This window comes from Mytilus galloprovincialis, chromosome 1 (genome assembly GCF_965363235.1).
Source record: "Mytilus galloprovincialis chromosome 1, xbMytGall1.hap1.1, whole genome shotgun sequence".
Taxonomy (NCBI): domain Eukaryota; kingdom Metazoa; phylum Mollusca; class Bivalvia; order Mytilida; family Mytilidae; genus Mytilus; species Mytilus galloprovincialis.
Window position 1 is genome coordinate 132,043,767 of NC_134838.1, and position 20,057 is coordinate 132,063,823.

The window sequence follows — 20,057 nt, forward strand, 5'->3', positions numbered from 1 at the left end:
ATAAAACCAGGTCGAAGGGAAACGAACAAACCCTCACATACATCCAGTGAGGCTACCAGCAGAAATTCCCGTGGTCAATCACAAATCACCAGTTTTATTCACGGTCCAAATCAGTCTACACGTAGAAACCAACATCAAGATACTCCAGTCAAAACTTCTAACAGAAGTGGTTTAGAGAAGTCTCCAGTGACGCCCACAGAGAAACTACATGACGGTGCCAGTAACAACACAAGTAAAAAATCAAAAACAACAAAAATCTAGTTTAAGTTCTGGAGATATCATATATATTGAACATTGAAATTAACAATAAACTATTTCAACTTAGTTGATATTATTTTTTATCATTTAAAAAAAAATTAAAAAAATGTCACTGTATATAACACTTTTCACTTTTTCTTTTCTCATTGCTGGTATATATTTAGAATGTAGTCCGCTGTATTCTAATTTTCTGATTTTGGCAAGTGATACCTATCACAGACTAAAAAGTAAAGAAACTGTAAAATACAAAACATTTAATTGGTATCAAACTACTTATTTTTTACAATCACTATTATCAAGCACACTGTTAAATGTTTCCAGTAAAGCTACATTGGAAAAAATCAAATTTTTATTAATCTGGTCATATTTCTTCATTCAAATTCAGTCAGAGAGGTCTTCTTATCCTAAAAATAAAAATAAATATCTTTTACCATGTATGTATATAAATATTGTTCTGTTTTTTAAAATTGATTTGCATATGTATTTCAATATGAAACACATAAATAATTGTACTTGTATTTGTTTAACAAACATTGAGTGTGCTAAAATTAAGAGGCACATGTTAATGCCTGTTTCTGAAGTCACATGGATGACCCAAATAATGACCTATGGGGTATATGTAAAAGAAAACAATAGATTGTATCTATTTACGAATGTATATGTAACTTGTTATTGTATGCTTTTAATAGAAACAAATTGTGTTAACACTTTACTTGTGAATACATGTAAAAACATTCAAACGAAATACGCATTTCATCCTTTTTGCAAAAGGATTGTAAATACAAATACAGGTAAAAAATTTACCCTGTTTATAAACATTATTTACAAAGATAACAATCATGACAATCATAACATTGTCAATAGTAAAAATTGTATAAACTATAAAATAAACAATTTAAGTTTCAAATGTAAAAGAAAAACCAATAACTTATGCTTATTCATAATACAAATCGTAGATAAATGTCCTAGAACAGAGAAAAGTGATAAAAATAAAACAACTGAAAAGATGTCTATTTATAGTCTCGTGCTCTGTGAAGGTCAACTTCAGTGTGACCCAATTGTATCACTCAACGGAAATTTACCTATGTTAACTTTTAAAATACACATAACACCGTATTTAAAAAGACTACAAATAAATTAACTACTCACCAATCATGGTATTTAACAAACATCTTCATATCTGTACAGTTAATTGTAAAGGTCTGCAACAATCTGATAAAAAAAAAGATTGATTGAATGGTCAAAATCCCAAAAATGTGACATTCTTCTAATGCAAGAAACACACTTTACAGATAATTTAATAAACAATTTAAATACTGAATTTGAAGGTAAACTTTTACTAAGTAATGGTTCTAGCAATTCAAGAGGTATTGCCATATGGCTGAATAAAATTTTAAACTTTAAAATAATTGATGACTATAAAGATAAAGAAGGAAGACTTTTACTTGTTAATATTGAAATAAATGATACTATAATAACAATAGTTAATATTTATGCACCAAACAATCCAAAAAGCAGAAATACTTTTTTCAAAACTGTCCAAACATTAATAGAAGAAAAAAGTTTAGGTCAACTTATTTTAGGAGGAGATCATAATGAAATTTTATCTCAAATTGATTCAAAAAGTAAAACTAAACAACAAAAAAATAGGAAAAAGTTCACAATTTAAATAAACTTATAAAGTCCCTAAAACTCAATGATGTGTGGAGAACCAAAAATCCAAATAAAGTTCAATTTACATGGAGCAGTAAAGATAGGTCAGAGTCAACACGAAAAGATTATTTTTTAATAGCTCCAGAAGTATTCAAAAACTGTGTTTCATGTGACATTAGACCAATAGTATTACAATACACAGACCACAACTGTGTTTCTTTAAAAATAAATTTAAACAGAGGCCAAAAAGGAAAAGGATACTGGAAATTAAATAGCAGTGTACTTCAAAATGAAGACTATGCTGAAATAATTAGGAAAATAATTAAAAAATTTAAAAACAAAGCTAAAACAAGAACAGATCTTGACATACTGTGGGACAATTTCAAAATAGAAGTTAGAGACCAGACAATAAGCTATTGCAAAACAAAAGCTAAGAATAAAAAAAACCTAATCAGCAAATTGGAAAAAAAATTAACAGAATTAAATAATATTATTGATACATGCAATAATAAAAACAACAATAATATATTAAAAGAAATAGATAATATAGAAAATGAAATAGGAAAACTCTATAACGAAAAAATAAAAGGGAATCAAATAAGAGCAAGGGTAAAATGGGTTGAAGAAGGAGAGAAAAATTCTGCATATTTTTTAGGGATGGAAAATCAAGACAGAGTAGAAAAACAATAACCCAATTATATGATGATAAAGGTCAAATTACAAGAGATCAAGACAAAATATTAAAATTAGAAGCAAATTATTATAAAAATTTATATTCTACAAAAAACCCTGAAATAGAAGCAACTAAAAAGTATTTAGATTCTCTCAAGGAATATAAGAAATTAACTGATTGTGAAAGTAATTCTTGCGAAGGGGAAATAACTGTAGATGAATGTACTGATGCGATTTTTAAAATGAAACTTAATAAAGCACCTGGGCTAGACGGACTAAATGTGGAATTTTATAGAACATTCTGGGATGAACTTAAATCTTTTATAGTCTCCACTTTCAATTACTGCTATAAAAAAACTATCTAACACTCAGAAAAGTTGGCTTAATATCTCTAATTTATAAAAAGAATGATCCCTTTTCTCTAGACAATTACAGACCTATTACTCTTTTAAACTATGATGCTAAATTACTTGCTTATGCCTTAGCACAAAGATTAAAACCCCTGCTACCAAGGATTATACATACTGATCAAAAAGGATATGTCAAAAATAGGTATATTGGTTTCAACATAAGACAAATACAAGATGTCATAGACTATTCTGAAACTTTCAAAATTGATGGGTCAATTTTATTTCTTGATTTTACAAAAGCATTTGACTCATTAGAATGGGACTTCATGTTTGAGACTTTAAAAAAATTTGGATTTAAAGATAATTTTATAAGGTGGGTTCAGACAATGTACTCTGATATTAAAGGATGCATTATTAATAATGGATGGGTTTCCTCCCGTTTTAGGGCATCTCGCGGGATCCGACAAGGATGTCCGTTATCATCGTTACTATTTGTTCTAGCTGTAGAAGTTATGGCGATAAAGATAAGGGAAAATAAAAACTTAAAAGGACTAGAAATAAAATTAGACGGTAAGAGTAACACCCTGAAAATCTGCCAATTAGCTGACGACACTACTCTATTTCTTCAATCAAAAAAAGATGTATCTCTAGCAATTAATTTAATAGAAACATTTGGAACTCTCTCAGGTTTGAAATTGAATAAAACAAAAACCGAAGGAATATGGCTTGGTCGATTAAAACACAGTCGGAAAACATTTGAAAATATAAATTGGTGTACTACACCAATCAAAAGCCTCGGAATTTACTTTGGTAATAATAAACAAGAATGTCAAAAACTTAACTTTGAAAAACAACTGTTAAAAAGTAAAAAAAAAATATCTGATTGGAGTAAAAGAAATCTTACTATCATAGGAAAAATAGTTGTCATCAAATCTTTAGTTTTACCAAACCTAACATATGTTGCATCAAACACCATTATTCATAAGGAAATGTTGCAAGACTTTAAAACTTTAATATACAATTTTATTTGGAAAGGCAAAAGAGATAGAATAAAAAGATCAACACTTTCAAATGATTTTTTGGAAGGTGGACTTAAAATGACAGACATTGATGCTTATATAAAATCACTACATATCAACTGGATTCTTAAATTAAATGAAAATAAAAATGACAACTGGACAATTATTCCCAAATTCTACTTCAACAAATTAGGAAAAAATATTCTTGTATTTAAAATGAATTTAAAGAATATAAACGATATTGATAAAGATAAGTTACAATATTTACCGGACTTCTATAAACAACTAATTAAAGATTGGATAAGTGTAAAGGGAGGTAATAAAAAATATCCTAAAAATTTTCTTGAAATTAGAAAACAAGTTTTGTGGGGAAATGATAATATCCGGTTTAATGGAAAATGTTTAAACTTTGAAGATTGGATAAAAAGTGACATTATCAATATAAATGATGTAATTGATGAACAGGGCAATATCTCTGAAACTATCATTTTAACTAAACTAAAATATAAACAAAATTGGATAAGGCAAATATATATGTTAAAAAAGCAATACCAACTGATTGGAAAACAATTCTTTGCACTGAAGATTCATTCAAAACTAAAGTTAAATTTATAAACGACTTAAAAATTATGCACAGGACAATTACTCCCTTGATGAGTACAAAAGAACTCTATAAAATATTCACACTGAAAAATAGTTGTGATAAACCAAATGGTTTTCTTATGTGGGAAAAAATATTTGAGAAGCGCTTAAATTCTAAATTGAAAAATACTTTTGTTTTCATTTTTCAATATCTAACTGATAATAGGTTGAAAATATTTAGATGGAAACTTATTCACTACATACTGCGAAGTAATGAACTTTTAAACAAGTGGAAAATTACTGAAGACAACTTATGTAAGCATTGTAAAAAAAAGGAAGACTATGAACATTTTTTTGTCAATTGCTCATATAATAATGACTTTCTAAAAATAATAATGACATTAATTAAATCCCTAGGTATTGAAAAAGATATTATAAACCTAGAAAATTTAGTAACAGGGTACAAAATTGAAGACTTAGCATACTTTGATATTAATTACATATTAACTATTATATCCTTCTCAATACACAAATCACATTTTGTCTCAGAAAAGAAGACAAAAAAATAAACATTTTAAAAATTTTCCAGAAAGAAATTTCAGAAATTATTGAAATAAACAACTTTAATAACAAAAAAACTAATCAGATAATTCTAAAAACAAATAGATTCATTGCAAAAATTCAATTGAATCAGGACTAATCTTTTTACGAAGCACAAAATATTGTGTACACAATTGATTATTGTACACAAGACAAATATGGTAATATTTATAATCAAGTTCAACCATGCATGTTCAATATTTGTAAGCATGTTCAGCCATGCATGAGTCACCACATATAAATTATACTGCATTTTTTATATTTTAAAATGTGTATTTACAAAAGATAAAAAGAATTGTTATAGTATAAATGTATCCGTACGTTTATTAATTAATGTGGAAAAATAATGTATCATTTCGGATGTCGAGTGTTCCAACTTGTTACACTTAAATTACCTATTTGTGAATTACACACATACATTTCGACAAAAAAAGATCAGTAGATAATTAAAGAAAACTTGAATAGTAAACTCACCATATATAATCGTTAAATCCAGTGGATAATATTTATATAATTTAGACGACACACATCAAAACTATACCCGATAACGCACATGCGAAAAACAACACTGTGGCCAATACTAATGGAAACACGGATCATACCGATAACGGAGTTGATTCCGGAAAAAAAATTCTATGAAAAAGAGAAAAAGAAGCAAAATGTAATGTATGTGTATGATCATAATAATTTATCAAATATATTTTGTGAAATATTTTATGTTATGAATACTAATATTATGAATAAATAATACCTTGCCAAATAGTGCTTCCCTTAACTATTAGGTAAGCTAACATGAGGGATACTAAGTTAAAGCTGTAAACTTAGTAAATTGTTACAGCAAATATGCAATAAAGATATTGTTACGTTGAAAAAAAAAGAAAAAAAAAAGACATCTGTAACATATATCATCTGGTATTTTTATCGAAAATCTTAGTCCAATAGGCTGCCGATTTCCATTTAGGAACAATCAAGGTACTATTAGCCTTACAGTAAATCAAGTGTTTAATACATCGAACAACAGAATTAACAGGTTGTACTCACCAGTTCTTCTGATTTGACCAATCTTGTCTGAAAGAATCTACAGATATTGCGCATGGGTTCCAAAATAGAGAATTATATCATTATCTACAGATTTTTGCATTCTGAATATAAGCAAACCAGTATACTGTGCAAGGACCCCATAAATCATTCATAAATTGAAAAAAATCTCATTTGATACACCCCAGTCATCTCAATCAACCATTCTACTGATGCAATCAGCTTTAGATACAGACCGAAAATATCGACAAAGCTAAAATTTGTAGTGTCTCATTCATACTACCAGCTTTTACAATTTTTACACAGTTCTAGTTATCTGTGTACCATTTAAAATAGGGACGAAAGATACCAAAGGGACAGTCAAAGTCATAAATCTAAAATAAACTGATAACGCCATGGCTAAAAATGAAAAAGACAAACAAACAATTGTACACATGAAACAACATAGAAATCTAAAGAATAAACAACACGAACCCCGCCAAAAACTAGGAGTGATCTTAGGTGCACGGGAAGGGTAAGCAGATCCTGCTCCACATGTGGCACCCGTCGTGTTGCTTATGTGATTACAAATTCGGTAAATTAATAATGTCGTCATAGGTAAAATAGCGATGAACAGATTATCATTGGTCATCTTAACTCGATTGCTTTTCTCGCTTTCGACGTACGGGCTCAAGCGAGAAAATCAATCTCGTTGAGATGATCAACAATAATCTATAAATATTGTCAAATTCTGTCTATATCGGCAATAAAAGAGGGACGAAAGATAGCAGAGGGATAGTCAAACTAATAGATTGAAAATAAACTGATAACGCCATGGCGAAAAATTAAAAAGAAAAACAGACAAAAAATTACAGAAGACACAACATAGAAAACTAAAGACTAAGTAACACGAACCCCACCAACAACTAAGGGTGATCTCAGGTGTTTCGGACAGGTAAACAGATCCTGCTCCACGTGTGGCACCCGTCGTGTTGCTTATGTTATTGCAGTAAATAGTCTAATTCGGTAGGTCACATTCGTGAAAGGGAAGGGAATTGTAGTTACGACGTAAGGAACATATCCGATATCATGTGTGAAACGGTTATTACATAACGGTCAACCAACTCGAGATGGCGTCCGTAAAATTTACGAAGGGATGATTTCAACTTCACCATTTGGAACTCTTGGTTAAATAGCTTCCTTGTGAGCAGTAACCCTCTATCAAGAAAATCATGATAGGAAATGCAAGCCCGGGAATATCGTATCAATTGGGAGATATATACCCCGTATGAAGGTGCTGCTGGAATGTTGCTGCTAATAAATGGAAAGTTCACAATTGGAAAGCTGAAATCATCTCTTTTGTCGTTTAGTTTTGTTTTCAACCGACCCTCTAGTTCGATGGAATAGATACGTTCCACATAGTCACCAAGTTTTGAATTATTTAATGAAAGAACATCATCTATATAGCGGAAAGTAGAGTTAAAGGATATTGCTAACTTCTTGTCTTTCTTCCTAAGAAGATCCTGAATGAAGTCAGTCGCATAATAATAAAGAAACAAGTCGGCAAGCAGAGGGGCACAATTTGTTCCCATTGGAATTCCGACTGTCTGTTGAAAAACACGTCCTCCGAACGTGACAAATATGTTGTCAATCAAGAAAGCATCATGATAATATTAGTTTCAGAGAATGTTTTGTTTGAATCATAGTGATCCTTTACAAAGTAGGATTGATCCCTTCCTAAGACAAGATACTTTGTCTTTTAGTTTGGAATGTGGAATACTTGTGTAAAGAGAAGAAAAGTCAAATGTTTTAATACTGTTACAAGATGAAAGAGATTTAGATTGTATGTATTCTAAAAGATCTTTGGAATTTTTAAGTATCCACATCTGATTCACGCTACCTCTAGATTTAAGTGTTTTGCTTTCAAAAACATTTTTGAAAGATATCAAGTTCAGCTCTATAGCTTTCAACTCCTTCCATGTTGAAATTTCTTTTGCTTCAGAAAAATCCCACTTTTCATGAACAATTTTCTTGTCAAGTTCTACTGGATATGCACCTGTCCCTTTACCACTGGCGTCACGTCAGAGTAAATTACAACATGTGATTTTGAGTAATGACCCAACAACTTAATGTTTAGATTAGTAATACTTTGTAACCAAAACTGAAGTTCTGATAAGACTTTTTAAGGACATGGAAACAACATCCATTTGTCCCATTCTGTTCTACACTCTATTGCCATATAGCAAAATTTTATCATAACTCTATCAACATTGCCAATGACTGGAGCCATGGAAATAATTCTACCTACAACCCGAGCTAAGTTCCAAGCAGTTAGTTTTGGAAATCTTCCAATAACTGATACATGGGATACATGCAGATCATCTACACGTCTTTCTGGGATAACAAGACAAATGATTCATTCAGTAGTGCCGATTTGTTATTCGATATTACTCTTAAAGAGCATTTTAAACGGTGGGGCCATAAATGGAATGACATAACAGTTTCTTATTGTGTCAATAACAAAAGAATTTGCTCCAATACTTTTCCAAAATTTTACATGCTTCGCTAACCGTCCTTTAACACCCGTAAATGATATGAAATTATGACTAATTTCTTCAAAATAATGAATTTGAGTTGATAAATTATCTAATTCATACTGTGACCCATATTCACATTCATAACAATCAAAATCAGTAAAATTATACTTATCATTTACATTTCTGAATGCATCTGCAGATTGACGTCAGATTGGCAACTTCAGACGATCCGCCACCAACGGATCCAGATTTGAGGGAGCAATTTTTACTCCAAACTGCTTAAAAAAAGTCAACTGGAATGCCTCAAGCCGTTCGACGCTGTTACGAAAGGGCTGCCCCAGTAGCTGTTGATCGTAGGTGGGATTAACATAGGATTCGGCTGTAGGCAATCTGGGTTTATTAGAATACGGAGCAAGACTCCCGTTTGAGTTATCTTTCTTCGTGAGCATGGTTCGGATCTCCGCCTGGCAAATTTTCTTCATATCTTCACTGTCAAAAGCAATATCAGTATAAAATTATAATCGTACTCACGGACTTTTGACCATCCTGTCGGTGAAGAATCTGCGATCCATATTAGCTTATAACCGCCTTTAACTTTATCTAGCAAATCCAAAACAACACGAATACTATGTGCTTCTGTTGACGGAATAAACTTATAAAGCTTATTAAGTTCATTAACGGTTTCTTCGTTAAACTTGAACTGAATTCCTGTTTGAACTTGATACAAACTTCTTTCTTTATCTTATTGGACATCGCGTCTTGTTCGCGTATTGAATTGGATTCAAGATTATCCATTTTCCCGTCCATGTACAACTTAAATACAGAGAAGGGGCGTGTAAGTTCCTAGCATAGATTGATCTGGTTGCAACATCATTGCTGATATCAAGCAATTAGTCGTCCTGTAGAAGTAGACTTTATTCTGTTTGTTCGGTTATATTGAAGAGAAATGAACAGAATAAATTGTCCGAAAGCAAGCGTCGAATGACACAAAATTACACAAAGATTTACCGTTACAATTCTTTCCGCTTAGTTTTGCTCGTGAAATACTCAGAGTATACCTTATACCGATATCTAGTCATGTGACAAATGTCCAAACAAATACACGTGTTCATTATAACATTAATAAAAACATAGTTTCGTTCCACTAAAGGTTATTCATAAACATAGCCGTATTGAAATTGATACTTTAAACAAAGCTTTTATTGAAGTGTTTTATTTAAATGACTATAACAAACAAACCCAAGTTAAGTAGATATAGTCAAAATCCACATATATAAATGCATCAATGCACAAAACAAACCAGAGAGTTTTTCTCTACTTGTGTGTTATTACTTAATAAAAGAGTCGATCCGAAATCAGAAGGAACATGACTTTTTTTTCATTATTTATTTTTTTACATAAATTAGATCGCTAATTTTTTCATTTGAAGTGTTTTACATTTTTCATTCCGGGGCCTTTTATAGCTGACTATTGCTCATTGTCGAAGGCCGTACGATGACCTATATGTGTTAATTGCTGTGTCATTTGGTCTCTTGTGAATAGTTGTCTTATTGGTAATCAAATCACTATTTGTTTTTTCTATAGTTACGTTTTCATGATACTGTTCAGTTAAAAACTTTGTTAAACTTATAGTAAAGTCGTTCCTCTTGTTCCTCTAAGACAACACATATATTGTTCTCCCCGCAGATAAAGCTCCAAACAACATCGTTTTTGTGTCAATATCATTACACAAACTGCTTGATAAATGAATTAGGTATTGACAATTCACATGGAAACGGAACATATACCCTCACGACATTTTTACCAAAGAGGAAATCCTGGATAATCATAGGTCTACTCTATGTTCCTTTGGAATTTGAAGAAAAGATGAACCATCACTGTATTGGATACCTAAACTACATAAGTGTCCTTACAAACAACGGTATATTGCTGGTTCTTCCAAGTGCACTATGAAACCTCTTTCTAAATTTTGAACATCTATTTTATCAGCAATCAAAGCCAGGCACCAAAGTTATTTTGAAACTGCCTATTCTAGAGGTTGCGTGAATCAGATGTTGATACTAAAACAAATTTAAAGATCTTTTAGTTACAGTTAAGTCGGCCTCATATCTTGACTTACATCTAGAAATTGACAATGAGGGTCGGTTGAAAACAAAACTAAACGACAAAAGAGATGATTTCAGCTTTCCAATTGTGAACTTTCCATTTCTTAGCAGCAGCATTCCAGCAGCACCTGCATACGGGGTATATATCTCCCAATTGATACGATATTCCCGGGCTTGCATTTCCTATCATGATTTTCTTGATAGAGGGTTCCTGCTCACAAGGAAGCTATTAAACCAAGAGTTTCAAATTGTGAAGTTAAAATCATCCTTTCGTAAATTTTATGGACGCCATCACGAGTTGGTTGACCGTTATGGAATAACCGTTTCACAAATGATATCGGATATGTTCCTTACGTCGTAACTACAATCCCCTTTTCTTTCATGAATGTGACCTTCCGAATTAGACTATTTACCGGATTTGTAATAACATAAGCAACACGAGGGGCGCCACACGTGGAGCAGGATCTGTTTACCTGTCCGGAACACCTGAGATCACCCCAGTTGTTGGTTGGGTTCGTGGTGCTTAGTCTTTAGTTTTCTATGTTGTGTCTTCTGTACTTTTTTTGTGTGTTTGTCTTTTTATATTGCGCCATTGCGTTATCAGTTTATTTTCAATCTATGTGTTTGACTATCCCTCTGGTCTCTTTGATAATCTGTTCATCGCTTTTTTACCTCTGACGACATTATTAATTTCATGACAACTGGCACGTGCGTCCGTAGTTTCTAGCGATAATTTTCGTATCATTCGACTCCACAGAGAAAGAAAACTATCAGTCAGCAAGATCAAATGAAAAAGTCGTAAAATAGCGATAACAGTTATTATCACACATGCATGTACATATTTTTGATTATTTCTTCAATTCTTTTTTTTTAAAAATTTTTGTTGAAATTATTTAAAATAATTTAATATATATGCTTTCTTTTTCGACCGGTGGAAAATATTTTAATAAATAGATTATTACGTCATTTTCCATATTGGCACTGGTATCATATCAAGCTCTCTGGCTTAAACCTTCTGGTTTGATATGGGTGTCTAGGGCCGATACCCGGGCAAATATGAAAAATACCATGTAAAAATCTATATAAACTCTGCATTTGGTAGATATCAAACGAAATGAAACAGCAGTCCAGCAACACCTTCGTGATGCAACTCATTGTGTCTTTTTAATGTTCTGATGTGTATGCTATTTACTATTTCTCCTATAGAAAGCATTCTTATATAGATATTAGAAGATGTGGTATTAGTGCAAAATGACAAATCTCCATGAAAGTCACCATTTGTAAAAGAAAAACCACTATAGGTCAAAAGTACGGTTTTCAACACAGAGACTTGTCTCACATCGAACTGTAAGCTATATAGAGCCATACAATATAACTAGTGTAAAACTTTTCAAACAGGAAAAGCAATGGTCTAATATATATCAAAACCGAAAAACGAGAAACACTTCAATAAACGGCATCTACTGAACAGCAGGTTCCTGACTTAGACAGGTGCAAACCAATGCAGCAACTTTAAACATTTTGTTTGTATAGATTAGTTGCAATAATCATGGACATTGCTAAACATAGACTTTTCAAACCCATATCGACTACATCCAATAGGGAGGAAAAACGTTATTTTTTAAGGTACGCCAATAAAGGTTTAGATGCTGTAAATATTAGCAATATTTTCCATCAAAAATCTGTACAAAAAACTATACCTGATTACTTAAAAAATAAAGCTACCCCTGTTATTTCTTATACTTACACCAAGTCTATTGCATCCAAGAGTTTTAGAGGCTTTTAACCTCAAAAATACAAAATCCAAGCCTCCGGATTGCTCATATGCATCGTCACAATACAATTATAGTCCAGCTGGTCATGTTATTACTGGTGACCTTGGAATTGTTACCAATAAACAACTACGAGAGTTGTTAGCCAAGGGACCAAAGATAGAATCCCCCAGCCCATCAACTGGAAAAAGAATTTCAAGTTACTGATGGATGCAGTTGAGGACTATGCAGGAAAATGGGTAAAGCGCGAACAAGACAAACCAGAACTGGACACTTTGTCTGAATGGATCAAAGCTATTCGATCATGCATTCAGAGGCGCATACAAAAACTACGATGTAATATGAGTACAAGAGTTACTAACCCTTTGAAGAATCCGGATGTTGTGGATGCTTTATCCTCTTTGCATGACAAACATGTCGTTGTTCCAGCAGATAAAGCATCCATAATATTTTCTTCATATGTGAAAAACATTATTTGCAATGTCTCACAACAGAACTTGGAATAAACAAAACTACTGGTAACCCTACATATTCTTTAACATCATTTACCAAGGACGAAATTTACAAAATCACAAATCTGTCCTTCTTTCTTTTGGTATCAACATCAAAGAAAACGAAGAAAACTTACTTTCATTATACTGGATACCTAAATTGCACAAAAATCCATATAAAGAACGATAAATAGCTTGGTCTTCAAAATGTTCGACTAAACATCTTTCTAAAGTACTGACTGCTATTCTTTCTACAGTTAAAGATGGGCTTCAAAAATATTGTGATGAGATATATTCTACCAGTGGTGTTAACCAGATGTGGATTCTCAAAAATTCGAAAGATCTACTGCTTAATCTGTGTTTCTTTGTCAAATGTGTTCTCCTATTTATTTATATTGTAGTCCTGTAATGTTGTGTTGTCATTTTAATGTTATATTTCACATGGCAATAAAAGAGAGAAGTTTGACATTCTACAAAACCAGGTTCACCCACCCATTTTTTCCTTTAAAAATGTCCTGTACCAAGTCAGGAAATTGGCCAGTGTTATATTATAGTTCGTTTTCTGTGTGTGTTACGTTTTAACGTTGTGTTTCCGTTGTGTCGTTTGTTTTCTCTTATTTTTGAGTGTGAATTCACATTACTATAAGACGTGTCACGGTACTTATCTGTCCCAAATTCATGTATTTGGTTTTGATGTTATATATGTTATTCTCATAGTATTGTGTGTAATGCTTAGTCCGTTTCTGTGTGTGTTACATTTTAATGTTATGTCGTTGTTCTCCCCTTATATTTAATGCGTTTCCCTCAGTTTTAGTTTGTTACCCCGATTTTGTTTTTTGTCCATGGATTTATGAGTTTTGAACAGCGGTATACTACTGTTGTCTTTATCTCAAAGGTACTAACCCTGACCCGAAACAATCACCACATAGAAACACACACTATTAAATATCAATTAAATCAATCAAAGGACATATATTAAGACAAATGAGCATACACTAAACTAAACCAATTAGATTTATTACACAATGTAAAGACACAATCAATCAAATAAGGGCTGAATAAATAAAGGCAACAGTAGTATACAGCTGTGAAATGTTAAATAAAAGAAAGTAAACCATTACCTTGTACAAATAATCTTGCCGCCAAAAACATAATTGTATAATAGTATCAACAGGTCACATTAACATTAAACTGAGTAGTAAATGTCTTAAATACAGGATACGATAGAAACAGTCTTTCATATTCACAACGTACTAGTATATTAACTTTGATATTTAAAAAGGGGGATCCATTACTTTTAGAAAACTATCGTCCAATATCACTTCTTAATATAGATTTTAAAATTTTGTCATATGTTCTTGCGCAACGTTTAAAAAAGGTACTTCCAAAAATTATAAATGAGGATCAAACCGGTTATATTAAAAATAGATTTATTGGGTTTAATCTGAGACAAATCCAAGATGTTATAGACTACTCAGAAACATACAAAATAGAGGGAGCAATTGTTTTTGTGAATTTCACAAAAGCATTTGATTCTTTAGAATGGGATTTTATGCTTGGAACTTTGAAACATTTTGGGTTTAATGAATCATTCATTAAGTGGGTTAAAACTATGTATACAGATGTTCAAACATGTGTTATGAACAATGGGTGGGTATCAGAAAATTTCAAAAATTCATGGGGAATCCGACAAGGCTGTCCTTTATCAGAATTGTTGTTTGTTTTGGCTGTTGAAATTATGGCTCTTAAGTTGAGGAACAGCAACGAAGTAAAAGGAATCACTATTAAGTTAGATGGGAAAAGTCACAGCATTAAAATTTCACAACTAGCAGATGACACAACATTGTTTTGTAAAGATAAAAACGATGTAATATCTGCAATGAATATAATCGAAATTTTTGGCTCATTTTCAGGACTTTTGGTAAAAAGAAATAAAACAGAAGGATTATGGATCGGGAAATTAAAATCATGTAAAGATAAAATTGCGGGAATTAATTGGGGAGATAAACCCATTAAAGCATTAGGGGTGTTTTTTGGACATGATAAAGATGAATGCAAAAAAATCAAATTGGAATTGTAAAATAGAGAAAATGATGAAATTGTTCAAGACATGGGAAAAAAGGAATCTATCAATTTTAGGGAAAATACTAATTATTAAAGCATTAATTTTGCCGTTATTTACGTTTTTGGGAAGTGTCTGCTTAACTCCTGAAAATTATATTAAAGAAATAGAAACAAGAAGCTTTAAATATATTTGGGATGGGAAACCAGACAAAGTAAAACGAAACCTGATAACACTTCCTTATGAAAAAGGAGGCCTACAAATGGTCGATTTTAAAAGTTATTTTATATCGCTTAAAGCATCATGGGTATATAGACTAGTTAATGGTAAATTTGCCAACTGGAAGCTTATACCTTTTAAATATTTAAAAGTGTCTAATAATATTTTAGTTATATTCAATATGAATTTAAATGATATAAAACATTTAGAATATTTTAAATATGTTCCAGAATTTTATAGAGAAGTAATAAAGTCCTGGATTTTGACTGGGGGTGGGCAAACAAAACAAGCAGTGACATATGCTGATATAAGAAAACAAACAATTTGGGAGAATACATTTATTTCATTTCATAAGAAACCAATTATTTTTGAAAACTGGATTAGAAGTGATATAATATACTTGAATGACATTCTAGATGACACTATGTCACTTTCAGAAAATTATATTTTGAACAAATTAAAGTGTAAAGTAAACTGGATTGTTGAATTTCATAAATTGAAACAATCCATTCCACAAAATTGGATTGACATAGTTAAACAAGAAAATTCTGTCCAAAGTAAAGTAAATATCCAGAGAAATAAGATCACATGGAAATATCGTTATTTTGAGACTACATTTTTTTCAAATAAAATGTTATATGACTCTCTAGTGAATAGTAAAAAAGAAACGTCAGTAGGGATAAACAGGTGGCTCAAAATTTTACCGTTGCAAGAAGCTTCAAATATGAATTCATTATATAACTTTATTTTCAAATACTTAACTGAAAATAGATTAAAAATATACAGATGGAAACTACTACAGTTTATTGTACCAACCAAAAAGCATTTATTACAATGGAAAATAACTAATAACAGTTTGTGTAACTTTTGTAACATAGAAGAAGACTATGCTCATTATTTTTTCAATTGCTCTTATTTAACAAGATTTCGGCAACAAATAAACGATCTCTTAAAAAAGAGTAATTTAGATTTTTCAATAAAATTACAACACATGATATTGGGATACAAAATTACAGACAGCAAGTATTACCCAATAAATTTTTTGGTTACAATTATTAGTTTTTCAATATATAAGTCGTATTATGTATCTGAGCAGAAAACAAAAAACATAGACGTATTCAGAATTTTTATTAATGAATACACCAAGAGAGTAGATACCAATATTAATGGACATAAGACAATAAGTCCAATGTTGCTTTCAATTAAAAGAAACATAATCAATGAATAATTTCTATATTGTTATAATAGAGTTTTGTAAACAAAATGTATGTCAATTAATTTAATCAGCTGATTATTCCCTGGGTAGTCAGTGGATTGTAACAGGGTACGCCAAGAGAAGCTTGGAATCTTGATGGTTTATGTAACAAGCAATATTTGATGAATAAAATTATTATGTAGTTAAAAAAACAACAACATTAAACTGAGATTTGAGAGTACACGCAGTTACTATTTAAAAGCCAACATCCGTTAATAATAAAAGAAAATCATGCATCAGAGACTAAAAGAAACTAAAGCACATCCCAAGTTTTTAGTATTTTAACGTCATGGACAGTCAAAGAAGACATGACTTTTGCAATGCCAAAAATAAAAGTATCGACAAGCTGTAGAATAGTAAGAACTAAACCTCTATATAAAAACAAAATGAATGTGGATGTGTATCTATACATCAAGCTTTTTAAACCTATACCTCGAATTTGACATACTTTGTACCAAAATCTATGACAAACGCGACGAGTTTCATTTTGAAATAATCTATTTTCCTCACCTTAGTAGCAATATACCAATTCACCTGCATATGGGATATACATTTCCCAACTTATTCAGTATACAAGAGCTTCTAGCACATACTCAAATTTGGTGAAACGTCACCAGTGTTTAAGCACAAAGTTGAGGAACCAGGGGTATGTCAAAGAACGTCTCATAGTGTTAAAAAAAAATGTTCATTGGAATTCGAAGTTACCAAGACCTTTTTGATAAATATTCTGTGTCAACTTAATAAATAATTCTCGATGGTCGTGAAGTATAGATTCTGGGTACTGACGTTGTTTTATCATTTAAGTAACGTGTAATGCTATTGTTTTATTTGTCTTTATGAATATTACTTTTACTGTTTAGTCTGGTTTTTTTTTTACATCAATTTGACGTGGCTCAGTACTTGTACATCCCGTCATTGTGTTATTGTTCTATGATAACTCTCATTTTTTCATATTTGTTAACTTGCTTTGTCTCAATGCCTTAAGGTGTTTATTTTAATACATATGGCGTGGTTCTGTACTTATACATCCCGTCATCATGTTATTGTAAAATAGTTTTGTCTTCTTCTCTTTTATTTTTGCTAATGTGATTTGTCTATATGCCTTTTTATGTTTATTTGATACATTTATAAAATGGCTCTATACTTATATATCCCGTCATTGTGTTATTGTACTATGGTCAATTTATGTATTCTTGTCTTAAATGTTTGCTAATATGCTTGGTCAACATACCACTTTTTGCTTCTTTGTTACATATTTGTTTGTTTTTATAGTGATTAAGATAACAATACAATGTTGACCGTTGTACCCCTTTTTGACATTTTTACCTATTAAGGCTGTTTGTTTTGTTCGCACATCGTTGTCCATATAATGGAATTTGATGCGACTTGCATACAGGTGAGAGGTTTAGTTAGCTTTTAAACCAGGTTTCATATGACAGTTAATATCTGTTCGTTTGATATGTTTGAGTTTTTCATTTTGCCAATTGATTACTAGGTATTTTCCTCGAATGATCAATATATTTGTAATTTTACTTTTTTTTGTAACAATTTTTTTGTGTTTTTCAAATGATAACTGAATATTAAGGGTTGAGAATTGCATAAAGATTATGAGTACAATTCCGAATACATTATTCTTGACTAATGGTAGCACTTGAACATTCTTCATTGTGGAGGTCAAAACATGGTAGCGTCTAGATTTTAAAAACTTTGTGAAGCAGGAAACGAAAATATACGTTAACATTCCGACATTTGTGCAAGAAACATACACTTCAATTAGTTGACGAAGAACATTTAAATTGTCACTTAATATCGTATGTTTTTAAGAGTAAAGACTCTTCGCACTATCAGCACGTGGTAATTGTATACCTACATTTTCTACATTTACACGTGCTCCTGTTATAGGCGCTTGTTAATTGGATGCAGTCAGTTACCACTGAAACAAATGAAAATCATTAACTCGTGGATCCGAAATTCTCTCTCAATCTCCATAGAAATTAGATATGTCAATATTAATACAACTGCAAGTCAAATATCAATAACCTACCACTATGATTCACCATTAAATGACCTATTTAAACAAAAACATCGACATGTCACTAAGCATGGTTTAAAAGGTAAATAGTTCATGACCGGGGGGGGCAAAATAATCTCCATGGAAATGAGATGTACCAATACTAATGTAACTGTATACTAAATATCATTGAACTTTCACTAGCAGTTTCTAACAAATCACAAACAAATACATTGTTTACGCCATCCCCTATGTCAGAAACAGCATACCTATGTCTTGCTTTATGAATCCGTTAAGATGAGACAAAAATTGAAAGTGCTAATTCTTCTTTAATATAAACATTTACAAGTTATGATTATTACAAAAACATATTTTAGTCTCATTGACTTACTAATACTTCATGGACAAAGTCGAACTATGTGATAAAAAACCAATCAGTTAATAACATTGTAGTAACAAAATAATGTCATTACTAACAATAAACATCTCCATTGTACACATACAACAATCATCAGTAAATACCTCTTAGGTAAACATATGTTTAAATCATCAGTAGATACAATGTGATTAACATATGATAAAATCATCAGTAGATAACAATGTGGTAAACATATGAAACAATCATCAATTAATAACTCTGTGGTTAACATATGTTAGAATCACCAATAAACAACTCTGTTGTAAAACATATGTTAAAATCTTCAATAAACAACACTGTAGTTAACATATGTTAAAATCATCAATAAACAACTTTGTGGTAAACATATGTTAAAATCAGCAATAAACAACTCTGTGGTAAACATATGTTAAAATCACCAATAAACAACTCTGTGGTAAACATATGTTAAAATCATCAATAAACAACTCTGTGGTAAACATATGTTAAAATCATCAATAAACAACTTTGTGGTAAACATATGTTAGAATCATCAATAAACAACTCTGTGGTAAATTTATATTAAAATCACCAATAAACAACTCTGTGGTAAACATATGTTAAAATCATCAATAAACAACTTTGTGGAAAATATTTATTAAAATCACCAATAAACAACTCTGTGGTAAACATATGTTAAAATCATCAATAAACAACTTTGTGGTAAACATATGTTAGAATCATCAGTAAACAACTCTGTGGTAAACATATGTTAAAATCATCAATAAACAACTCTATGGTAAACATATGTTAGAATTATCAGTAAATAATTCGGTGTACTATATAGTTACTGATACTTTTAACATATGTTAAATACAGAGTTGTATTTAAACAACTCTATAGAAAACACATGTTATAAAAGTATCAATAAACATCTCTATCGTAACCATGTGTTAAAATAATCAGTAAACAACTCTATGGTAAACATATGTTAAAATCATCAGTAAACAACTCTGGGGTAGACATGCAGGTTTGTTAAAAAAATAGTAAATAATTCTGTTCTAAACAAATGACAAAT

The 20,057-nt window shown here is 31.0% G+C and overlaps 1 long non-coding RNA gene across 1 annotated transcript; it reads right to left on the minus strand.

Annotated features, from left to right (window-relative positions):
* Positions 1–497: 497 nt before the first annotated feature.
* LOC143057938 (uncharacterized) lies at positions 498–6,014 on the minus strand. Its single transcript, XR_012972885.1, has 3 exons — positions 5,609–6,014; positions 1,408–1,470; positions 498–662 (listed from the first exon to the last, which is right to left on the minus strand). It is a non-coding gene; the product is annotated as an uncharacterized LOC143057938 (long non-coding RNA).
* Positions 6,015–20,057: the final 14,043 nt, after the last annotated feature.